The sequence below is a fragment of the Lactuca sativa genome, chromosome 3 (genome assembly GCF_002870075.4).
Source record: "Lactuca sativa cultivar Salinas chromosome 3, Lsat_Salinas_v11, whole genome shotgun sequence".
Lineage (NCBI taxonomy): Eukaryota > Viridiplantae > Streptophyta > Magnoliopsida > Asterales > Asteraceae > Lactuca > Lactuca sativa.
Genome location: NC_056625.2, coordinates 51374149 through 51389426, shown reverse-complemented (window position 1 = coordinate 51389426; position 15278 = coordinate 51374149).

The following is a 15278-nucleotide window of genomic DNA, read 5'->3' as shown; positions in this document are numbered from 1 at the left end:
ATGGCCTTACTTGGTGATTTAGTCCCAAAAATAACATCCTAAGTTCATGGCTCCCAAAGTAACTCCAAAAAGCTCCAAGGGTTAAGGTCTCTGGACCTCTTTGAGTCCAGATCCAAAGCATGAACTCGAGAAGGGACCAATTGCTCCAGAAATCCATCCTCTAAGGGGGTTCGAAAACCCTAACTCTAGGAATCAACACCAAATCTGAAGAAGGTCCGAAAAATACCTCAAAAATGATCAAAAATGGCCTCTCCTTCCTCACAAACGCTCTAGATCTCTTAGGGTTTCTCTCTGGGGTTTGGTAGCCGCAAATGACAGCCCTAAGGGCCTTTAAATAGGTCCCAAACCCAGAAAATTAGGGTTTCATTAAACAGCATGGACTCGCTGAGTCCACTCATGAACTCGCCGAGTCCAGCTGTGAACTCGGATAAGAATCCGTGACCATACTCGGCGAGTTTAAACACCAACTCGCCGAGTCCCCCCTCAACTTCCAAAAATCAAGGAATAAAATATTATACCTGGGAATCTGGATGTTACAAATCTCCCCCACTAGAATTAGACTTCGCCCTCGAAGTCTTACTCTGCAAACAACTCTGGATGCTGCTCACGCATCTCATGCTCCGACTCCCAAGTCAACTCTGTCCCTTTCCGATGCTGCCACTGGACCTGCACCAGAGGCACCTCCTTGTTCCTCAAAACCTTGATCTTCCGATCCCTAATCGCCACCGGTCTCTCAATATAGTTCAGGCTTGCATCCACCTGAATATCTTATAATGGCACCACTGCCGACTCGTCGGCTATACACTTTCGCAGCTGCGACACGTAGAAAGTGTCATGAATCTGACCCAACTATGTAGGTAACTCCAAACGGTAGGCTACCCTACCTACCCTCGTGATCACCCTGAAAAGGACCAATATATCGGGGCCCCAACTTGCCCCTCTTCCTGAATCAAATCACTCCTTTCCAAGGAGAGACCTTCAGAAGCACGAAGTCACCGACCTGAAACTCGAGCTCGGACCGGCGTCTGTCCGCATAACTCTTTTGACGACTCTAAGCGGTCAACAACCTTTGTATGACCTGTTGAATCTGCTCTGTCGTCTGAAGAACGATCTTGGTACTACCCATCACACGCTACCCTACCTCTCCCCAACAAATGGGGGCCCGACACCTCCTCCCATACAACATTTCAAAGGGTGGCATACCAATGCTCGAATGATGGCTGTTATTGTAGGAAAGCTCTGTCAAGGGCAAGTACGTGTCCCAACTCCAACCGAAATCCAACACACATGCTCGGAGCATGTCCTCGAGCGTCTGAATAGTCCGCTCACTTTGCCCGTCAGTCTATGGGAGGTATGCGGTACTAAAATGCAGCCTTGTACCCAATTCCTCATGAAACTTCTTCCAGAATCTGGAAGTGAAACGTACATCTCGATCTGAGACAATCGAGATCGGCACTCCATGCCGCGATACCACCTCTCTCACGTACATCTCTGCCAACCTCTCTGCGGAAGAGCTCTCACTAATAGCAAGGAAATGAGCACTCTTCGTCAACCTGTCCACAATCACCCAAATTGCATCGACACCTCTCGCAGTCCTTGGCAATTTGGTGATGAAATCCATGGTAATCTGTTCCCATTTCCACTCAGGAATCTCTAACGGCTGTAGCTTACCATGTGGACGCTGGTGCTTGGCCTTAACCCTGCAACAGGTCAAGCGTCTCTCTACAAACCATGTGACATCCCTCTTCATACAAGGCCACCAATACTCCCTCTTCAGGTCCAAATACATCTTAGAGGCCCCAGGATGGATCGAGAACTTTGATCGATGAGCCTCTTCCATCAAAATGGTATGCGTCCCGCCCACAGACGGTACCCATATCCGACCCTGAAATGTCATAAGCCCCCGGCTATCGGTAACAAATTCTGATACCAGCTTGACAACTCGCTCTTTCTTCTGTCTTTCTGGCCTCACGGCCTTAGCCTGGGCCCCATGAATGGTGTCTAACACCGGAGTCATCACTGTCATCCTCAAACAAACGTCTCGAATCGGGGCGCTCCCGGCCCTACGGCTCAAAGCGTCAGCTACAACATTAGCCTTGCCCGGATGGTACAAGATCTCACAATCATAATCCTTGACCACATCCAACCACCTCCTCTGGCACATATTCAGGTTGGGCTGATCCATCAAATACTTCAAGCTCTTGTGGTCCGTGTATATCGTACACCGAACCCCATACAGATAGTGTCGCCAGATCTTGAGGGCGAACACTACCGCTCCCAATTCCAGATCATGAGTGGGATACCTCGACTCATGAAGCTTAAGCTGCCTCGATACATATGCTATCGCATGCCCCCTCTGCATAAGCACCACTCCCAATTCGAATATCGATGCATCACAATATACCACGAAATCTTCCATCCCTTCCGGAAGGGCTAACACTGGGGCTTCGCATAATTTCTGGCGAAGTGTCTCGAACGAGGTTTGTTGCTCCGGACCCCAAGAAAATGCAGCACCCTTCCGGGTCAACTTGGTGAGTGGAACGGCGATCTTAGATAAATCCTTAATAAATCTCCGATAATAGCCGACCAAACCCAGAAAGCTCCTGATCTCGATGGGTGATCTCGGCACCTCCCACCTCATGACTGCCTCAATCTTGGCCAGATTGACCAATATCCCATTCTGGTTGACGAGATGTCCCAAAAACTGAACCTATCGTAACCAGAACTCACATTTGGAGAACTTGGCATAAAGCCTCTCCGATCTCAGAACTCCAAGGATCTCCTTCAAATGCTCCTCGTGCTATTCCCTAGACCTCGAATACACCAAAATATCATCAAAGAATACGATCACCGACCGATCTAGCATCGGCCTGCACACCCTGTTCATGAGATCCATGAACGCAGCTAGTGCATTGGTGAGCCCAAAAGGCATCACCACAAACTCGTAATGCCCATAACGAGTTTTGAACGCTGTCTTCTGGATATCTTCATCTCGAACCCTCATCTGATGATAACCCGACCTCAAGTCTATCTTGGAGAACCAAGACGCCACTTGCAACTGATCGAACAAATCATTGATCCTCGACAACGGATAACAGTTCTTGATCGTCAACTTGCTCAACTCCCGGTAATCAATACACATCCGATGTGAACCATCCTTCTTCTTGACAAAAAGGATCGGCGCTCCCCAAGGTGAGCTACTTGGTCGAATAAACCCCTTCCCCAACAGCTCTTGAAGCTGCGAGGATAACTCCTGCATCTCTGGCGGCGCGAGGCGATAAGGCGCCTTGGCGATAGGAGCTGCTCCCGGAACCAAATCGATACGGAACTCCACTTGCCTCTCGGGAGGCACACCCGGTAGTTCCTCGGGAAAAACATCCGGAAACTCGCACACTATCGGAACCTCATCAATCGAACTTGGCCTCCCAACGGCCACTCGTTTGTCTGTCACATAGGCTGCGAATCCACTTCAGCCTTGCTGCAAACTCTGCCTCGCCCTGGCGGCCGAACAAAATGCTGACCCACATCGGGTTCCCTCACCGAACACTATAAGTACTCCGCCACTAGGGTTCCGTATCGTCACCAACTGACGCTCGCAGTCTTTCACAGCTCCATATCGGCTCAACCAATCCATGCCCACTATAACACACACATCCCCCATCGCAATCGGAACCATATCTATCGGAAACTCCACACCGAAGATCTCAAGGACACATCCTCGAATCACATCCGTAGCATATACTGCTCGCTCATCCGCTATGGAAACTCGCAGAGGTCGATCCAATGCCTCTCGACGGATACTAATGTGCTGACTAAATGCTATGGAAACAAACGACCAACTCGCACCCGAGTCAAATAATACCAAAGTAGGCACAGAACTCACAAGAAAAGTACCTACGCATATCATCATATAAGCACAATAGCTCAACTCAAATAAAAGATGAATATAGAATACATACCAGCCACAACATCAGGCGCCGCGCGGACCTCCTCCGCAGTCAACTGGAAAGCTCTCCCACGAGCCTTCGGTGCCTCGGCCTTCACTGGACGAACCTCGGTAGCCCTAGCAGTAGGCGCAGATCCCTGAAGTAGCTGAGGGCACTCGGCCTTCCGATGGCCGGTTTGGTTGCAATGAAAGCAAACCGAAAATCCCTTGGGGAAATCCCTCACGATATGCCCCTCCTTCCCGCACTTGTAGCATACTCCAGTCCTGCACGACCCCTCGTGACTCTTGCCGCACTTCCCATAAGTGCGGCCCTTCGCGCCCCAAATCTCGAATCAGCGGGTCTAGCCTGCTTGGTTGCCGGATGAGACTGAGCCGGTCGCCGATCCACCCTCTGTGACTCGGCCTCCTCCCTGGCCTGAGTCTCCAACTCAATATCCCTCTTCCAGGCATTTGCCTGGAGCTCAGCAAATGTCCGGTAAGTCGAGTTCGCCACGAGCTCCCAAATATCTCTCCTCAGATAACGGCTCATACGAGCCTGCTCAGAAGATACCTGCTCAGGGCAAAACATCGCCCTCTCATGAAACTTCCTGGTGATCACTACAACAGAATCAGTACCCTGCTTGAGGGTCAAGAACTCCTGAATCAACCGTTCCCTCTCCACCGGGGGAACATAATCGTCTCTGAACATAGCAGTGGACCTCTCCCAGGTCACCTCAGAAATCTCAGCCAAAGTGAAGCTCTCTGTCACGAACTTCCACAAATCCTTCGCTCCCAAGCGAAGCTGGTTCAGAGCGAACCGTACCCTCAAGTGCTCTGGACAAGAACACATATAGAAACATGCCTCGATGTCAGAGATCCATCTCATCGCAGCAATCGGGTCCTACATCCCATTGAACTATGGTGGCTTCGTGTTGCTGAACTTCCGAAACAACAACAAGTCACCTCCCTAAGGTCCAGCAGCAGCAACAGCAGCTGTAGCTGCAGCTGCCGCAGCCTCAGTCAGTGCTGCATACCGCTTATCAAAGGTCTCAATCAATGTGGTCTTGATGTCCCCAAACATCTCTGGAATCTCAGCCCAGATGGCAACAGCCACCTCCTCATGAATCAATCGACGGATCTCCTCGTCGCTGACACCACTGCTCTCAGGTGTGTGTCGAGTCCCAACCATGATGCCTCTGAAATACAACAATAAATATCAGAGACTCGATCGAGCATACTCATACTCGATGACACAACCCTACTTGTCCTCCGTTGCCCAAAGGATTCTTACTTGGATTGCCCACTGATCCGATGTCTTCAGTAGTACGGGCCCTATACTACTGACCACACTGCATCAACATTCACAACAAGTCCTCCTCCTTGGATCCCGGATCACAAGTACTCTACTCTCATTATGTATTGGCTACCCTCCGATAGACCTCTCATGAGCTCCTAACTGCTATCTACTTGCTTTCAAAGCAACTCAGCAGCAGAAATCTCCTAGGCTAAGGCATCACAAATCAGGCCACTCTAGTCCTAATATGAATACCTAGCCTACTCTAGCATGCATAATATAACATAGCATATCTCATAACACATAATGTAAGGGTACTTTGGGGATTCACCATTCGGGCGTTGGTTGATCGTACACACGGCTCTGCTCTCTGTTTGTCTCAACACTCTTTTTACCCTTTTCAAAAATTTTACTTTACGATCAAAGTTTTCCTCAAATCCTCAGTTTGAGTTCAGATACGCCCAAAGATGCATCCGAATCCCTCAAACCAAGGCTTTAATACCAACTTGTAACAACGTAATTTTCAAAACAAAATTTTCATTTTTCATTAACCAAGTTCACATAAAAATATTCTCAAAATATCCAACAGTAGTTATTAAAACATAACATATCCCAAGACCATAACATCAAATTGTCTCTCTAGTGTGTACGAGTCACGCCGACGCCTTTCCACGGTCCTCGCTAGTACCTGAAACACATAACACAACAACTGTAAGCATAAATGCTTAGTGAGTTCCCCAAAATACTGCATACAACACATACGCCACTCGAGGCTATAATACGACCCTCCGGTCGATGTGTCTCAGCAGGACCCTCTAGTCCCGTAGCTCGTTGGAACCTCTAGTCTGGTCATAGCTCGTTGGGCCCTCCGGCCCGGTCTGTATCGTTGGACCCTTCGGTCCGGTCTTTAACATCATACAACATACATATAACACTTAGCACATAATCTCATACATAACACATAAGACCCTCTGGTCAACATATAATACCACTCTAGCTACGTATAGTGAGAAGACTCACCTCAGATGTCTCGGTAGAAATATGATCTAGCCTCCGCCTAATCACATAAAGTAAATACTCTCATAAATATAACTATACTCAAACCTTTCTTAACACCCTCAGAAGGGTAAAAGACCATTTTACCCCTCTCTTGGCTTAAAGGCCTCATTGTTGACCAAACCCTAAATGTCAACAAAAGTCACCAGTCAAACTTTGACCCGACTCGTCGAGTGCACTTGGGTGACTCGGCGAGTCTACACATGTCTACTAACTCTTTAGTCCTGCTTGGCACGTCGAGTTCCTCCCCCTTGCTCGACAAGTCACACCTGGCATGAATCGCGGGGCCACCCCGACTTAACTCGACGACTTCCGCCTTGAACTCCAGAACTCTAATCCCCCTCGGACTCACTGAGTTATTTCCCCAACTCGGCAAGTCTACTCACTGAGTGATTTATGGGAAACCCTAACCTTACTCGCCGGGTCTGATCTTTGGACTCGGCGAGTTCATGCCATGCACAAAATACATAGACCTCCTGAGGTCAGATCTGTTCCTTTAATCCATAGATCTGACCTTCCCAAGCATGATAATCACGTAAAGTTTAGACCTTGACACTCAAATAGCATCTAGATGGCCTTACTTGGTGATTTAGTCCCAAAAATAACATCCTAAGTTCATGGCTCCCAAAGTAACTCCAAAAAGCTCCAAGGGTTAAGGTATCTGGACCTCTTTGAGTCCAGATCCAAAGCATGAACTTGAGAAGGGACCAATTGCTCCACAAATCCATCCTCTAAAGGGGGTTCGAAAACCCTAACTCTAGGAATCAACACCAAATCTGAAGAAGGTCCGAAAAATACCTCAAGATGAAGTCTATGAGCTCTGAAATCACCAGAATCACACCTCCTTCAGTCTCATCTTGCCTTGGTCACCTCCTTGTTGCAATTACACCAATAAAATGATCAAAAATGCCCTCTCTTTCCTCACAAACGCTCTAGATCTCTTAGGGTTTCTCTCTGGGGTTTGGTAGCCGCAAATGACGGCCCTAAGGGCCTTTAAATAGGTCCCAAACCCAGGAAATTAGGGTTTCATTAAACAGCATGGACTCGCCGAGTCCACTCATGAACTCGCCGAATCCAGTTGTGAACTCGGATTAGAATCCGCGACCATACTCGACGAGTTTTAACACCAACTCGCCGAGTCCCCCCCCCCCCCCCCCCCCAACTTCCAAAAATAAAGGAATAAAATATTATACCTGGGAATCCGGATGTTACAATTAAGCCGACTTTCATTTATTTCTAGATTTTCATTGCAAATAAATCATAATTTTGGTCCGTTTTATTCTTTCAAGTTGCATTTTATTAAGCGGAGTTGTACCGAAATTGAATTTTCCGTGCATACGAGAGAGCATATTTCATTTCATTCAAACAATTAACAATATGTCTAACACTTACTAATAATCATTTACACACCAAAAACTAATGGAAACGACGAATGAGTGATAAATGAATTGATTCAATTTTTTGGAGTCCCACTTTGTCAATGAAAGATGTGCATTCCTTCGATTAGCTAATTTATTTTTATTAATTAAATATAATGATTATAAACATTTAAATAATATATTAAATTATGCAGTTTGCGGTTATTTCGGTTAATTTGGTGCGGTTATTAAACATAAAACCGAACTGCACCGCAATTTTTCGGTTTTTCAAAATTTAAAACCGCACCATCGGTTTTTGTTTCGGTTTCGGTTATTCAGATTCAGTTTATGCAATTATTTCGGTTTTTTTGGTTTTCGATTTGGTTTCTGCTCACCCCTAATGGTTGGCCAGATGGGTGCGTTTATTTAGTTAATTAGCTATATTATATAATACTAATATGCGTTTACTTCTTCTTAATTTCATTAAACTTTAAATACACACCATGATGTGTTGTAATATGATGATATGATGTATACAAATAACACATGCAAATTCAAAACATAAAACCATATGACATTATTAAATACATGAGGATTGCAAATGGTTCTTGATCAACAATGACAATGGAGAGAGAAAAGTATGATGGAATGATAGAAAAATCTATTGGATTTATATTTTTATCTTGATTTATCCTATACTTGATTGCCTATTTAAGGCCTTCTTTTTTATCGTATCTCGTTAAGTTTTTGAAAAGATAACAAGATCCTTTTATTACGGTAACAAAGCAAGATCCTTAACTGCTTTGTGAAAACCCTAAATCGCCTCCATGGCCGTCAATGAAGGTAACTCCAACAAAAACAACAACACGCCAGATCATGACTCCCCTTACTATCTTCATGTAACATACACGTTCAACTATCGTGTTTTGTTAGTTTAAAAATGAATATTATTAAATATTATATGGTTTTGAGCATTGAGTTCTAACAAGATAGTTTTATGAGATTTGAAGTAAAACTATGTTTAGAATCATTCGGGAAGTATTGGAAGTCTTATGAAACTACAATCAAAAGTCAATTATCAAAATTAAGAAAAATATAACAATTAAGTTGGAAATAAGTAAAACTTTTGTTATTGAAAGTTGTAAATTATCTCGTTAGGAACATTTAGGCGAAAACCTCACTGAAATCCGAGTTATAACGAAGAAGTTATGACTTATCAAAGTTTCATGACAGAACCGGCACGACGCCATATGACGTAAAAAGTGAGTTTATGATAAACTACTTTTTAGCTTTAGTGATCTAAATGAAAGTCATAGTATTCATCAAACCGAGAGCTTTGGGTTTGAGCCATAAGAACTTTCCTATGTGCACATGCAAACCTTGAACATGCAATGTATCCAAGGCTTACGATTCTAGATCTAGTGTAAACAAATGAATCATGTCATATGAAATCAGATCTAGAAGAATACCTTATGTTGCTTGCTTGAAACTTCTTGTTCTTGGAGCTTAGAGTCACAATTTTCACTCCTCTAATGGCTTACAAACACCAACTCTCACCCTAGGGGTCTATTTATACTATGAGCTACTAGGGTTTCACTCTTAACCCTAATTGAATAACTTATTCCCTAAGCAATCCAAAGATCCTCCTAGATATGAGGCTTGGACGATTTTAAGGTATCCTAACCCAAAAATCCGTCCACCCTAATATCCATAAGGATACATAGCCTAAAACACAACTATCATACATTTGACAGTTTATGCCCCTTTATTCAATTAACCTCTTTAAGTCACCAAATTAATTCTCAATTAATTTGTGACTTATATCAATCAAATAATATTATTCCTTTAATATATTATTCTCATCATATATTAATAATATATCTTCTCTCTTTACAAATCACCCTGTCAAGTTGCTATGGTGAAGGCACCCCAAAAGGACCATGCACAACCGGGTCAAGTACTTACCAAATATAGTTACAGCCTTAGACACTAATCCAACACGAATCTGACTTCGTATGAGGAAAACGGACGTCAGATGAAGTGACTTTAGCCGACACAACTTAAACGAGAATCAAAGGTCTCGTCAATAGTATTACAACGGTAAAAAGACAGACGAAAACGGACGTCAGATGAAAAAGTCATGAATTTTTAACGGACTTTCCCTATCTCACCCTGTTAAAAATATAATATTAAAAATGAAGTCAAAATTAGCCGACGGAGTTTAAATGAAAGTTGTAGAGTATAGTCTCACCAACGTGTGGATATAAAGAACGTCAAAAACGGAGCCCGTATGCAAAAGATATGAACTTTTGAAGTTTTAAACATAAATTTCAAGACTTATTCGAAGTCGTACGCCTAGCGTACTACGAACGAAGGACACGTAGCATGCAGGTTCGAGACGTCCGAGGCCCGAGAACCGAGTACAGGTCACGTATCAATCCACGTGTTGCATACCTGCGTACGAGGTACGCCCAACGTAATGCTGGACTTCAGTTACTATAAATAGAAAGTGAGGTCTTTCGGTTTTTGTTGACAAATTTCACACTCTTTCACCCTTTACTCTCTCTCAAATTACCTTAACACCCCCCGAAGCCTGGGGAACTACCCTAACACCCGAAGCAAGCCCCTGAGCACCGAAAACCCCAAGAAATAATATTTTCAGTCAAAACTCTGTCTGCTTAAAGCCCGGTTTTCAACAAGAAACCCCGGTTTTGTCAAAGAAAATCATTTTTAGAAACGAAGTGCTGCCCAAATTATCATTTTATCAATCGATTATTTCATGGTGAGTTCAATATAGGGACAATTGTATGTTATGTGTTATATGTGCAATGTGCTTTCTTGTGTTATTTAAGTAATAGTTTTAATACCTTTGGCCATGTAGAGCACGTCTCGTATCACTTTGGTATTGGCTTGGTGCCTTTGGCCATGTAGAGAATGACTCGTATCACTTTGGTATTGGTATTATGCCTTTGGCCATGTAGAGCATGTATCGTATCACTTTGGAATTGATATTATGCCTTTAGCCATGTAGAGCATGTCTCGTATCACTTTGCTATTGGCTTTGTGCCTTTGGCCATGTAGAGAATGACTCGTATCACTTTGGTGTTGGCAGTGGGCTAGGTAGGGTTGAAAGCCTGTATATGCTAGCAAAATGATAATCAGAAATCGTTTATTTTCAATGTCTCTTGGGTTGGAGTTTTATGATATATATCATGTTGAAATCATTGTGTCTCATTGTTCGTAAATCTTTGAATCAAATCATTGGTTGATATGGAAAGCCTGTCATATGATACACTTATGTATTTGTTGTTCTTTGTCCCTCTTTGCTTCTGTCATATATATATATATATATATATATATATATATATATATATATATATATATATATATATATATATATATATGGCATAATGTTATATTGTATCTATTGTTGAACTCACTAAGCGTCACCCGCTTATCCCTCTCAGTGTTTAACTATTGCAGGTGATAAGCATCCAGAATAGACATGTTATGTTGGAAGAATTAGTGTAGTTGATATTACTACAATTGTACTTGATATACATATATATTTGTGTTATAAATTCTTGGGTAGTTATATATATATATATATATATATATATATATATATATATATATATATATATATATATATATATATATATATATATATATTTGTAGAAACCTCGTTAGTCGGTTTGTATCCAGTCTTTTGTAATAGGACTTTTATAAAATATGTTTATCAATATGCATGTAGCATGTTTGTAGTAGTAATGTTAAGTATGAAAATGGTCTTTCAATCATGGTATCAGAGCAGTAGTTTAAGTGAACTAAATACCACGGATGGGTATTTAGACTTAGAATGTCGGAAGTTCAATATATGAACGAATTCATTGTGAGTATATAGATACAAACCATAAGAAAGACATGTTGGATATCGTGTCTAAGTCCATAACTATTTATGGTATGTACTTGACCCGGTTTGGCATGGTCCATTTGGGTTGCATGGCATCATGCATTTGGATAAACTAAAATGAGAGAAATAACACTTATGGTTTATTAATATATTATACGTTCTAATATATTAATAATATTATTTAATTAGTATTGATCAAGAATTAATTTAGAATTAATTAAGTGATCAAAAGAAGACTAATTAAATATATGGCTTGATTGTGTAAATCACTCATACTTGTATAGTGGGCTAAAGCTCCATGGATTATCAAGTTAGGCTAAAACCCGTAGGATGCTCAACGGATGTTCCATGGTGGTTATATAACCCATGGGTCATGGAAATGAAAGGTCATGATAATTAGGGTTTACATGGTGTAACCCTAATTGTAACACACTATATAAACTTCATGTTACACACCAAAATCGGCACCTAAGAGAACAAAGGAGGGCAAGTCGATTTCTAAAGTGCTCTACATATCTCTTAAGTTTATTCCAAGTGCATTTGGTGTTGTGTGAGACATTTGAGGCATCACACTTGGGGTGCTAGGCTCAGAAGGTTTCAAGGAATCCAAATCACTTCAAGGTATGTAATTCTAGCAAACTTTTATGATTAAAGTTCCCCATGTATGCTAGATAGGATTAAGAACCTTGGATATCATATTTTGCATGTATTTTAGATAAACATAGATCCAATGTTTCTAGGGTTGCATGTAATCCTTAGGAGTGTTAGAATGCTCAAAACCCTATAGTGGTATCAGAGTCTAGGCTTGTTTGTTTGATACTGGATGCAAATAGTGAAAAAAGTCAATTTTCTTGCTGTCTGCACAGGGAAATCGCCGAGTCCACGGGGGGACTCGACGAGTCCAAACATATCTTCAACTAACTCGGCAACTCAGTTCTTGCACTCGACGAGTTGGCCATGCAGAGTGTAGTTTTTCGACTTTTGCTGCTGGAAATGGACTAGAAACATTACCCTAAACTATTTTGGTGTTATAAAACTTGTTTTACATGGTTTAATGGTTGTTCTAATCCATTTACAATGGCTAATATCAAAATTCCATGATTATATGTGTTCATATGTTCTTGAAATTTTGATATGAATATTCATGTTCATATGAGTTCTTGATAGATCATAGGAATTACTTGTTTAATGCTTAATTCATGATCTTTATGTGTTTTAATGGAGTCCATAACTTGTCCTCAACTTATGGATAACCAAAACTCATTTTGTATTAAATCCATTAAAAGAACACATAAGTTACAAAAATGAAGAGTCTTCATTTTAATAACTCATAAGTTATGAATTGAAAGGTTTTGTAAAGTTACAAAACTTGCCCTCAAGTTTTGGAAGATGTAAAGTCATCTAGTAAACTTTAGTTCCAACCCCAAGAATTTTAAAAGTTAAAATTCAACCCTTATACTTTATAATATTATAAGTTAACATATATATATATATATATATATATATATATATATATATATATATACATATATATATATATATATATATATATATATATATATATATATATATATATATATATAAGATAAAGTGGTTTTACCATTAGTAGGCCTCATTCACGAAGCTAGTCTATAAGGGGGTATAAGGTTGAGCAGTCGTGGCCGACAAACACAAACAGCAAGCAAAGTCTTTGCTTGCTCTCATTGGGAGGCTGTTCAACCAGACTGACGAAGTTGAGTACTTGCTCTTTTGAGTTAGGTAGTTGTTGTTAGTCCTTTAAAGCCTATGTTCATTTCTATAGTAAGCTGCTACAACCATTGAATAAAGAGAAGGGCCATAAGGAGTGTAGCGAAGTGATTCTCCTAAGAGTGAAAGTGGAACGGGTAGAAGCCTTCTAAAGTAAATTCAAGTAAACACCCGCTCTAAAGCACTACTTGTCCTATATCGGGGTTTGAGTCTCCCTCCTAAGGCTTACTCCTAGCGACGGTTGTAGCAGCTTATTATAGAAATTCATTTCACGAAGCCTGTCTATAAGGGGGTATAAGGTTGTTGCCTATAAAATGGCAGCTTAATGGGTGTCCACTCTCACCCACCGCTTCCTTAATCGGTGGAGGGTCGTTAGCCAAACGGGTAGGACAATGACTTCAAATTCTCATTAAAAGTATAATGATTATTATAAAGTAACTAAATATTTTTTTTATAAATTCCCAATCTTAGTTACTTTAGGAAAATGTGAATAAAGTGCTAATCCATAAAATTATACTTTGCACTTTGATTAAGTCGTTAGTGGAGCGTGTGTGGTTAACCGGCATAGGGGTGTGCATAAAACCGCATAAACCGTCCCCACCGCACCACACCGCACGACACCACACAATGCGGTTTTTAATGTTCGCGATGCGGTTTGTGGTTTGTAGTTTTTGTAAACCGCACTATGCGATGCGGTTTGCGGTTTATAGTTACAAAACATTGGTTCAAACCGCACATCACCAAATTTTCTTATTTTATATATATATATATATATATATATATATATATATATATATATATATATATATATATATATATATTAACGGATGATACAATGCACATATACAACCATTTCTACAACCTTTCGTACTGCCATCATAATTTTTTCCCAAGTCTTTATATATTTGTAATTGTAGTTAAAATGTACCCTTCTTTGAAACCATTAAGAATTATATCATTAATAATAATTAATTATCGGTCCAAATTTAAATCTTTTTTATGAACTATTCAAAATTTAATCAATAATATATATGATCAATCGAAATTTTATACAACACGATTATGTTCGTATACACAACTAAGATTTGATCAATTTACTTTTTGAATTATCAAACCTCACCCAAACCGCCCGCACCACATCAAACCGCACCACACAGCGTATTGCGGTTTCCAACCTTCGAGGTGCGATTTGCGGTTTCCGAAAATCTCAAACCGCACATGCGGTGCGGTTTTGACGTTAAACCGCACAAAACCGCACCGCGCACACCCATATCGGTACACTAACTAGGACTTAACAAGGTAGGCAAATGGTGACTTAAGGTTGTTCATGTTGGAATAGTGTCTAAGGCTGCAACTATATTAGGCAAGTATTTGATCCGGTTGTGCATGGTCCTTTTAGGTTGCCTTCACCATAGCAACTTGATAGGATGATTTATTAAGAAAGAGTAAATATCAATAGTATATTATGAGAATAATATAAAGAATAATATATTGTTATTTGATTAATATAAGTCATAGAATTAATTGGAATTAATTTGGTGACTTAAAGAGATTAATTAAATCAGAGGGTATAAACTGTCAATTGTTTGATAGTTAAACTTTAGACTGTAAATCCATATAGATATGTATTGGACGGATTCTAGAAGCTTGGGATAGCTTCAAATCGTCAAAGGGGTTATCTAAGGAATGGATTTGGATAGCTTTAAGAGAAGATTATCCAATTAGGGTTTAGGTTGTAACCCTTAAGGAGTCTACAAGTATAAATAGACCCTATGACATAAGGAAATCGACACTTGATCTAAAGTATAGAACCCCTGGCCGATTTCCTCCCCTCTCCTATCTCCCAAATCATCATCCTTGCTATTTTGTGTTTGTAAACCATTAGAGGAGTGACAATTGTGACTCTAGAAGCTGCAAGACAACAAGATCAACAAGGAATTCAAAGGTATGATTCTAGATCTGTTTTAACATTGTTCTTATTCCTAA